Genomic DNA, 11,822 nt, shown 5'->3' with positions numbered 1-11,822 from the left:
CGAGCACTAAAATGCTCGGGTGCTCAAAGCTCGGGCCGAGCTCGCCGTGATACTCAAGTGCTCGACCCGAGCAACGAGCCTTAACATTCTTAGTACCAGGGATGTAAGTAACGGAGAAATTAAACCGCGAGAAAAACAGTGCCCACCTAGCCTGACGGGCATTCAGGCGCTTGGCAGCATCAAGATATATCAGATTTTTATGATCCGTAAGAACCTGAACGGGAAATTCCGCACCTTCCAAGAAGTGGCGCCAGTGTTCAAATGCGAGTTTAATAGCCAATAATTCCCGATTACCAATATCGTAATTCAGTTCAGTCTCCGAAAATTTTTTTGAAAAAAAGGCACAGGGATGTAATCCATCCCCGTTATCCTGAGACAATACTGCGCCAACCCCCACAGAGGAAGCATCAACCTCAACCAAAAACGGCTTAGTCACATCAGGCTGCATAAGGATGGGAGCAGAGGTGAACCTCTCCTTGAGATACACAAAAGCTTCAATAGCCTCAGAAGACCACTGAACCGCATCAGCACCTTTCCTGGTGAGATCGGTCAGAGGTTTGACAATACTAGAAAATTTTTTTATGAATTTTCTGTAATAATTGGCGAAACCTAAAAACCTCTGTATCAATTTCAAACCAATAGGCCTAGGCCATTCCTGTACAGCTTGAACTTTAACCGGGTCCATCTTAAAACCTTCGCTGGAGATAATGTAACCCAAAAAACTAATTCTCTGTACAGCGAACTCACATTTCTCCAGCTTAGCAAAAAGCGAATTGTCCATTAACAACTGTAATACCTCACGTACGCTCCGCCAATGAGACTCCAGATCCGGCGAATAAATCAAAATGTCATCCAAATACACAACCACATTTTTGCCGATCAAAGGTCTAAGGATGTCATTAATAAGATTTTGAAAAAATGCAGGAGCATTAGTAAGACCAAAAGGCATAACCAGATTCTCAAAATGACCCACAGGAGTGTTAAAAGCAGTCTTCCATTCGTCACCCTCCTTCATGCGCAACAGATTGTATGCCCCCTTAAGGTCAATTTTAGAGAACCACTTGGCCCCCATTAACTGGTTAAATAAATCAGGAATCAATGGCAGTGGGTAAGGATTGCGTACAGTAATTTTGTTAATCTCACGAAAATCCAGACAAGGACGTAAACCGCCGTCCTTTTTTTTTACAAAAAAAAATCCAACCGCCACAGGAGACTTAGAAGGCCTAATGTGACCGGCGGCCAAACTTGTCTGTATGTATTCCTCCAAAGCCTTCCTCTCAGGAATAGTAAGGTTAAATAAACGACTTTTAGGAAGAGTCGCTCCAGGGACAAATTCAATAGAACAATCATAGTCTCTATGGGGAGGCAAAACCTGCAATTCCTTCTCAGAAAAAACTCTCCAAAAATCCTGAATAGGAACAGGCAATTCTCCCCTATCCAAAGCTGCAATACGCCCGTTACAACACTTGTCATAACATTTATGGCTCCAGGATTTAATTTCACTGGTAGACCAATCCAGTACAGGATTGTGAAATTTTAACCAGGGCAATCCCAATATTACTGGAGAAGGCAAGTTATTCAAAACTACCAAATCCAATTTCTCATGGTGAACACCATTAATAGTGAGAGGAAATTCACAGACCTTGAGAGTAATATTCTTCAAAGGGGAACCATCCACAGAAACCACAGCAATGGGGGATGATAAAGGTTTGAGTTTTAAATTGAGTCTTTCCAAGAATCCCCCATCAATTACATTCAGAGTAGACCCACAATCGACAAACACCCGAAATTCCATTAATTTTTCCTGAGCAATCGTGGAAGCAGCTAAAAATACACCCTTGGAATTTAAACAGGCAATACGGGCATGACTGACCATTTTTTTTTCTTTCTTCATACGAAGCTCACAGCCTTTAATCAAATGACCAGATTTTCCGCAATAGAAACACAAGCCTTCAAAAAATCTACGGTCTTTTTCTTGAGAGCGAGGTGCCACCGATCCAATCTCCATCGGTTCACCACTGTTAGTACACACATTCTCATAACCAGAAACTGACATAGCAGAGGATTTGCTCTCATTAACCCTTGCACGCAGTCTCCTATCCACCCGTATAGCTAATTGCATAGCCTGTTGCAAATCTTCAGGTGTAGGATAAGCAATTAGCAGGTCTTTAACCCTTTCATTGAGCCCAGCAAGAAATAGACTTTTCAGAGCAGAATCGTTCCACCCTGTTTGAGTAGACCATCGACGGAAATGAGTACAATATTTTTCCACATTACCTGATCCCTGTCTCAAACGTCTTAACTCAGTCTCAGCTAATGCGACACGGTCAGGATCATCATATAATAGCCCCAAAGCAGAAAAAAAACTATCCACTGATCTGAAGCATGTATCACTAGGTTGCAAAGAAAAGGCCCACTCCTGAGGCTCTTTGCGCAAAAGTGACATTATGAACCCTATGCGCTGGGATTCATCCCCAGAGGACTTGGGTCTCAAACGAAAATACAATAAGCAAGCATTTTTAAATGAAAAAAATTCTCGGTGTTCACCAAAAAATAAATCCGGCAAACATACCTTAGGCTCCAAGAAATGTGCTCCAGGACAGTTACTCACGTGCTGACGGAGCTCGGCCACCTCCAGAGAGAGTCCCTGCAGGCGATGAGCCAAATCCTGAACCGACACCATGATGGAACAGAAAAATCTTTCCTTAGAGACTTACTGTTATGTTCTGCTACCAGAGCTAAGGAAAGAGAGGAGATCTGTCCCTACGATAGAACTCAGCTTTATCCCTACGATGTAACAGGGGACCTGATCCTGCGATCAGACCTGCTAAAGTCCTAAGCTAGTCTGTACGGAGACCTATAGATGTGGGGAAGGAATCCCTACAAGTACTAAGGACTGGGAGGAAAATGGGACACCTCCTAACAGAAATAGTAGCAGACAGACAAACAAACAAAATATATAGAACACTGAGGTCCGTAGACCAAGCAAACTAACAGAGTTAGATACAGAGCACAGGCTAGCTAGAAAGTAGTTATACAATGAAGTCCAGCAAAGCCAGAAGGGCGGAGCAGGATTAAATAGGCCAACAAGGTCATGTGACCAGCAAAGGAAAAAACCTAAGAGCAAGGTTCTAACACCTGCAGCATCCCCCCAGAGCCACCACTATCCCCCCAGAGCCACCACCAGCCCGCACCATCCCCCCAGAGCCACCAGCATCCCCCCAGAGCCACCACCAGCCAGCAGCATCCCCCCAGAGCTACCAGCATCCCCCCAGAGCCACCAGCATCCCCCCAGAGCCACCACCATCCCCCCAGAGCCATCACCAGCCCGCAACATCCCCCCAGAGTCCCCAGCATCCCCCCTGAACCACCACCAGCCTGCAGCATCCCCCCAGAGCCACCACCAGCCCACAGCATCCCCCCAGAGCCACCACCAGCCCTCAGCATCCCCCCAGAGCCACCACCAGCCCCCAGCATCCCCCCAAAGCCACCACCAGCAAGCAGAATCCCCACAGAGCCCGCAGCATGCCCCAACAGACCACCTAGAGCAGTGGTCGGCAAACTTTTTTGCACCAGGGACCGGCTTTAAGCAAGACCAGTTTTCAATGGCCCGGTGGGGGTGGGGGCGGGGCTTTGGTCATATGTGGGTGGGGTTATGGAGGGGTGGAGCTTAGTGCATACTTATCATATAATTTTGACATTTATAATGAGAATGTGATTCAACTTACCATAGGTTCAGAATGAGTGGGAGCACCAGGCTTGTTTCCCTGGATCAGTGGGAGCACTGGGCTTGTTTTCCTGCAACAAGACGGTCCCATCTAGGTCCCATCTGATGATGATGACCACTACTGCTGCTACTGGACACAGCCACTGCTGCTATGAATTTTCACTGTTATTTGCTTTTTTCACTTTAACCAGAAAATCTGCTGCTGGGCCGCACGACACCAGAACACAGCTACAGGAGTCATAAGGGTGGGACACCTGACGTCATATCTAGCTGCCCATTAGCATCCAGAGCCCCTCCCCCTCCAACTCGCAGCTAGCAGGAGGGGAAGGAGCGCTGGACAGACATGACCTGCTTGTCCCTGCTCCTGCCTGAGCACATTCTGCGAGTAGGGCCGCATGGCTAATTATCTATTCACTGCCAGTCCCTCCTCCTCTTTTCTTATAGGCTACTGATCACATGCTGGCTTTCTCCCTGCTGATCCTCTACAACTGTCAGCGGACTGGCGGTTGGGGACCTCTGACCTAGAGCACCCACAGACCACCCAGAGCACGCAGCATGCCCCCAGCATCCCCACAAGCCTGCAGCACTGACCTCCTCCTGCAGCTTTACCGGCTGCTGTGTCATTCTCTGCAAGAGACTATGGCGCCTTGTGCTAAATTAGAACACGCCCATAATGCACCATCAGGACACGCCCCCAGAAATGACGTCATACCTGGAAGGAGCCCATACATTCTAGCGTTTACCCAGCCGGGAGAGGAAAGGCAGAGCTGGCTGCTAATGGGATAGAGATCTGCAGGGGAAACAAAGGGGCCTGGGCATGATTCAAAACAGCACAGTGACTACTTTTCACCCTTCAATCATTTAAAAGGAATCTGTCACGCTTTGGGACACTTTTAAGCTATTACTATGGGTATACAGGGAATAGGATGGTTAAACTAGTCTTACCTGTTTGCCTCGTAGCTGCGGTCTAGTTGTTGAAAACTAGAGTTATAATCCTTTATGTTAATGATTTCTTACAGGCTCCAGGACGTGCAGTGCCTGGAAGAGATCTCTGCCTCCTGTCTTCATTACCATACCACCCCCTCCCCTGCAGTACTGCTACTACTGCACAGAAGAAGGATGAAGACACTGCTCATAGAAGGCCGGATAAGGTATCCATAACTGCACCAGTGCAGGGCGGGGGATTACGGTGCTGCAACCGCATGTCACAGGGCAGTGTGACGCTGATGGGAGGGGGGTAGTATGGTAATGAAAGCAGGAGGCAGAGATTTCTTCCAGGCACCGCACGCATGGAGTGCAGCCACGGACACGGAAGGCCACCTGTCTAATCCACATTATACTTTCTGGAGTGCCAAACGGGTGACGGGACACCATTTTCCTGATGTAGGAGGCATCCAGAGATGTCTGCACATGGCACCATTAGTACCTGCCAGTCCTTGCACCTCAGCTGCCAGACACTACTCTTCTGTGTGTAGTTGCTCACATATAGTTAACTTACAGGTACTTCTCACAAAATTAGAATATCATCGAAAAGTTAATTTACTTCAGTTCTTCAATACAAAAAGTGAAACTCAAATATTATATAGAGTCATTACAAACGGAGTGATCTATTTCAAATGTTCATTTCTGTTAACCCCTTTAGCCCCGAGGGTGGTTTGCACGTTAATGACCGAGCCAATTTTTACAATTCTGACCACTGTCACTTTATGAGGTAATTTATCTGGAACGCTTCAACGGATCCCCCTTATTTTGAGAAAGTTTTTTCGTGACATATTGTACTTCATGATAGTGGTAAAATTTCTTTGATATCACTTGCGTTTATTTGTGAAAAAAATGGAAATTTGGTGAAAATGTTTGAAAATTTTGCAATTTTCAAAATTTGAATTTTTATGCCCTTAAATCAGAGAGATATGTCACACAAAATAGTTAATAATTAACATTTCCCACATGTCTACTTTACATCAGCACAATTTTGGAACCAAAATTTTTTTTTATTAGGGAGCTATGAGGGTTAAAAGATGACCAGCGATTTCTCATTTTTACAACAAAATTTACAAAACCATTTTTTTAGGGACCACATCACATTTGAAGTCACTTTGAGGGACCTTTATGACGGAAAATACCCAAAAGTGACACCATTCTAAAAACTGCACCCGTCAAGGTGCTGAAAACCACATTCAAGAACTTTATTAACCCTTCAGGTGCTTCACAGGAATTTTTGGAATGTGGAAGAAAAAAATTAACATTTAACTTTTTTCACAAAAATGTTACTTTAGACCCAATTTTTTTATTTTCGCAGGGGTAACCGGAAAAAATGGACCCCAACATTTGTTGTGCAATTTCCCCTGAGCACGCAGATACCCCATACATGGGGAAAAACCACTGTTTGGGCGCACGGCAGAGCTCGGAAGAGAAGGAGCGCCATTTGACTTTTTGAATGTAAAATTTGCTTGAATTATTAGCGGACTCCATGTTGCATTTGGAGAGCCCCTGATGTGCCTAAACAGTGGAAACCCCCCACAAGTGACACCATTTTGGAAACTAGACCCCGCAGGGAACTTATCTAGATGTGTGGTGAGCACCTTGAAACCCCAGGTGCTTCACAGAAGTTTATAACATTGAGCCGTAAAAATAAAATTTTCACATTTTTCCAACAAAAATGTTTTTCAGCCCCCAATTTTGCATTTTCATAAGGATAACGGGAAATTGCACCATGCAATTTGTTGTGCAATTTCTCCTGAGTAAGCAGATACCCCATATGTTGGGGAAAACTACTGTTTGGGCGCATGGCAGGGTTCGGAAGGGAAGGAGCGCCATTTGACTTTTTGAATGTAAAATTTCCTTGAATACTTGGCGGATGTGCCCCTGACGTGCCTAAACAGTGGATAAACCCCACAAGTGACACCATTTTGGAAACCTAGACCCCTCAGGGAACTTATCTAGATGTGTGGTGAGCACCCTGAACCCTCAAGTGCTTTGCAGAAGTTTATAACATTGAGCCGTGAAAATAAAAAAATCTAACTTTTTCCACAAAAATAATGTTTTAGCCCCAATTTTTTTATTTTCACAAGGGTAAGAGGAGAAAATGGACCCCAAAAACTGTTGTGCATTTTCTCCTGAGTATGCCAATACCCCATATGTGGGGAAAATACAGTGTTTGGGCGCACGGCAGAGTTCAGAAGGGAAGGAGCATTGTGTGACTTTTTGATTTTTGAACACAAAATTGGCTGGAATTGAGAGCGGACGCCATGCTGCATTTGGAGAGCCCCTGATGTGCCTAAACAGTGGAAACCCCCCACAAGTGACCCCATTTTGGAAACTACACCCATCAAGGTTTTTATCAAGGGGTATAGTGAACATTTTGAATCCAGAGGTACGACACAAAATTTGATAACATTAGGTCATCATATTGAATAAGTTGTCATTAGTCTTGAGCGCAAATTCTCGCTACTTGAGTTTGCATCAGGTACATGGGTATGCACCATGTATCACGGGTGCTCGAGTGACATGCTCGAGTCCCCACTCACATGTTTCATGTTTATTAGACACCCAAAAATAAAACATGCGGGGATCGCTTGTGCATGGTAGGCAATCCACGCGAGTTTTTTTTGGCCACGAAGCATATGGGGCAGAGACTCGAGCATGTCACTCGAGCACCCGCGATAGTCAGTGCATTCCTGAGCACCCGATGCAAACTCACGTAGCGAGCACTTGCGCTCAACACTAGTCGCTATATCGTCATCTTTTTTTTTTTTTACGTTTGAAAAAAATCCCAACCCTAACCCTAGAGTTTATTTTTTACGCCGTTCCTCGTGTGATATAAGTGATTAGACTACTTTATTCTTCGGGTTGGTGCGATTACAGCGATACCAGAATCATGTCGGGCTTTTATGATTGACAGCTGTCACACACTAAAAGATGCATTTTTTGGCAAAATCTAGTTTTTGCATTGCCATATTTTGAGAGCTATAATTTTTCCATATTTTGGCCGACAGAGTCATGTGACGGCTTGTTTTTTGCGGGATGAGTTGAAGTTTTTATTGGTGCCATTTTCAAGCACTTGACATTTTTTGATCGCTTTGTATTCCAATTTTTGGGAGGCAGAATAAACAAAAACCAGCAATTCCAGAATTTTTTTTAATGTTTTTTTTTATGCTGTTCCGCGTTCTATGTTTTGGCGCTTTTACACAATAAAAGCTATTTTATAGAAAAAAATATTTTTTTGCATCGCTTTATTCTGAGAGCTATAACTTTTTTATTTTTCGGCTGATGGAGCTGTATGGCGGCTTGTTTTTGCGGGACAAGATGACGTTTTCAGCGGTACCATTTTTACTTATATTCGTCTTTTTGATCGTGTGTTATTTCACTTTTTGTTTGGCAGTATGATGATAAAGCATTGTTTTTTGCTTCGTTTTTTTTTTTTTTTTTTTACCTTGTTCACTGAAGGGTTAACTAGTGGGACAGTTTTATAGGTCAGGTCGTTCCGGACGCAGCGGTATCAAATATGTGTACTTTTATTGTTTTTTTTTTTTTTCATAATAATATTTATTGATGGGTACATTATATTTTTATTTTTGGTGGATTTTTTTTTTTAAATATTTTTACAATTTTTTTTCTTCATTTTTTAACACTTTTTGGACTTTTATTCTGTGTCCCACTATGGGACTTTCACTTTTTTTATTCTGATCGCCTGTATAGCTCAGGAATGCAGCACCATCCCTGTGCTATACAGGCTGTCAGCGCTGCACAGGGAGAAGATAGTTTGGTCATGCACTGCTCATGACCAAAGAATCTTCCTGCTGTCTGGTGACCCAGATGTTGTCATGGCAACATCCGAGAAGCCGCGGCAGACAGCGCTGGAGGCCGAAAGAGGAGGGGAGTATTCCGATCACCTCCCCTTGCCACCGCAAAATCGCAGCATTAAGGGGGTTAATGTGCCGGGAGCGGTGCGGGACCGCTCCCTGCACATAATACCGGGTGTCAGCTGTGACTATCAGCTGACACCCGGCGGCACTCGTCCTGCACCGCTTGTGTGCGGGCGCGATTGCCATATGACCTAATAGTACGTCATTGGTCCAATCGGCCCGGGTCACCAAGACGTACTATTAGGTCATACGTCAGAAAGGGGTTAATGTTGATGATTATGGCTTACAGCCAATGAAAACACAAAAGTCATTATCTCAGTAAATTAGAATACTTTATAACAACAGCTTGAAAAATTATTTTAAAATCCGAAATGTTGGCCTTCTGAAATGTATGTTCAGTAAATGCGCTTAATACTTGGTTGGGGCTCCTTTTGCATCAATTACTGCATCAATGTGGCGTGGCATGGATGCGATCAGCCTGTGGCACTGCTGAGGTGTTATGGAAGCCCAGGTTTCTTTGATAGTTGCCTTCAGCTGATCTGCATTGTTGGGTCTGGTGTCTCTCATCTTCTTCTTGACAATACCCCATAGATTCTCTATGGGGTTAAGGTCAGGCGAGTTTGCTGGCCAATCAAGCACAGTGATGCTGTTGTTTTTAAACCAGGTATTGGTACTTTTGGCAGTGTGGACAGGTGCCAAGTCCTGCTGGAGAATGAAATTTCCATCTCCAAAAAGCTTGTTGGCAGAGGGAAGCATGAAGTGCTCTAAAATTTCCTGGTAGACGTCTCTTCTGACTTTGGTCTTGATAAAACACAGTGGACCTACACCAGCAGATGACATGGCTCCACAAACCATCACTGATTGTGGAAACTTCACACTAGACCTCAAGCAGCTTGGATTGTGGCCTCTCCACTCTTCCTCCAGACTCTGGGACCTTGATCTCCAAATGAAATGCAAACTTTACTTTCATCTGAAAACAACACCTTGGACCACTGAGCAACAGTCCAGGTCTTTTTCTCATTGGCCCAGGTAAGATGTAAATGGCTTTGTCTATTGGTCATGAGTGACTTGACACAAGGAATGCGACACTTGTAGCCCATGTCCTGGATATGTCTCTGTGTTGTGGCTCTTGAAGCAAGGACTCCAGCAGCAGTCCACTCCTTGTGAATCTCCCCCAAATTTTTAAATGGCCTTTTCTTAACAATCCTTTCAAGGCTGTGGTTATCCTGGTTGCTTGTGCACTTTTTTTTACCACACTTTTTCCTTCCACTCAACTTTCCATTAATATGCTTGGATACAGCACTCTGTGAAGAGCCAGCTTCTTTAACAATGACCTTTTGTGGCTTACCCTCCTTGTGGAGTGTGTCAATGACTGCCTTCTGGACATCTGTCAAGTCAGCAGTCTTCGCCATGATTGTGGAGCCTACTGAAACAGACTAAGGGACCTTTTTAAATGCGTAGAAAGCCTTTGCGGCTGTTTTTTGTCAATTATTCTAATTTAATGAGATAATGACTTTTGTGTTTTCATTGGCTGTAAGCCATAATTATCAAGATTAACAGAAATAAACACCTGAAATAAATCACTCTGTTTGTAATGACTCTATGTAATATATGAGTTACACTTTTTGTATTGAAGAACTGAAATAAATTTACTTTTTGATGACATTCTAATTTTGTGAGAAGCACCTGTATCAGACAAGCATTTTTCTGTCTATACGGTTGGGGGCCACACAGAATGGCATTGAAGGCAGCGCAGTCAGCATGTGGCCCCTGGACTGCAGATTGTACACATCTGATCTAATCATTCTTATTTTTCAGTGGGTGATTGCCAAAAACCTCCAATTCTCTAATCAATACGTGACTATCGGAGCCTCATTCATGGGCGCTTCATATGAATGGCAGCAAGAAGCCCTTCATCAGATGTACATTTCTTGTATCTTTCCTGATGCTAATCCCATCACAGCTTTTACTGCCACTCTCTGTGGTCTTTATCACTGCCTAATGCGCTTAGACATATTGTATCTCATAAATGTATATGTATCCAATAGGGATCCATGATTGTTGTATATTTAGTGTGGTTTTTATGTGTTCACTGTTGGGCTGTGTTGTTTTTTGCATTCTCAGTGGAAAACTGTTTTAACTTATATCAATAAAATCTGTATTTTAGGGGATTTCTTTTGTAAACTGACACTGATAGTCCTTCTAACAAATAGTGAATATTGTAAGCTGTTTATAGTTCATATAGTAACAGCATCACTGCATCAATCCTTAGCGGTGCTTAAATCAGTTTGTGTCCTGTTATGAATTACTTTGCTGCTGCCACTTTATCGCAAAATAGTAATTCACATCCAATTATTTCATTGTAAACAGTACATACAGTACAGACCAAAAGTTTGGACACACCTTCTCATTTAAAGATTTTTCTGTATTTTCATGACTATGAAAATTGTACATTCACACTGAAGGCATCAAAACTATGAATTAACACATGTGGAATTATTTACTTAACAAAAAAGTGTGAAACAACTGAAAATATGTCTTATATTCTAGGTTCTTCAAAGTAGCCACCTTTTGCTTTGATTACTGCTTTGCACACTCTTGGCATTCTCTTGATGAGCTTTAAGAGGTAGTCACCGGAAATGGTCTTCCAACAATCTTGAAGGAGTTCCAGAGATGCTTTGCACTTGTTGGCCATTTTGCCTTAATTCTGCGGTCCAGCTCACCCCAAACCATCTCGATTGGGTTCAGGTCTGGTGACTGTGGAGGCCAGGTCATCTGGCGTAGCACCCCATCACTCTCCTTCTTGGTCAAATAGCCCTTACACAGCCTGGAGATGTGTTTGGGGTCATTGTCCTGTTGAAAAATAAATGATGGTCCAACTAAACGCAAACCGGATGGAATAGCATGCAGCTGCAAGATGCTGTGGTAGCCATGCTGGTTCAGTATGCCTTCAATTTTGAATAAATCCCCAACAGTGTCACCAGCAAAGCACCCCCACACCATCACACCTCCTCCTCCATGCTTCACGGTGGGAACCAGGCATGTAGAGTCCATCCGTTCACCTTTTCTGCGCCACACAAAGACATGGTGGTTGGAACCAAAGATCTCAAATTTGGACTCCTCAGACCAAAGCACAGATTTCCACTGGTCTAATGTCCATTCCTTGTGTTCTTTAGCCCAAACAAGTCTCTTCTGCTTGTTGCCTGTCCTTAGCAGTGGTTTCCTAGCAG

Source organism: Phyllobates terribilis, unplaced genomic scaffold (genome assembly GCF_046119375.1).
Source record: "Phyllobates terribilis strain yellow unplaced genomic scaffold, ASM4611937v1 Scaffold_1__5_contigs__length_1240528914, whole genome shotgun sequence".
Classification (NCBI taxonomy): domain Eukaryota; kingdom Metazoa; phylum Chordata; class Amphibia; order Anura; family Dendrobatidae; genus Phyllobates; species Phyllobates terribilis.
The sequence above is the reverse complement of the archived record's forward strand: the minus strand, read 5'-3'. Positions refer to the sequence as shown.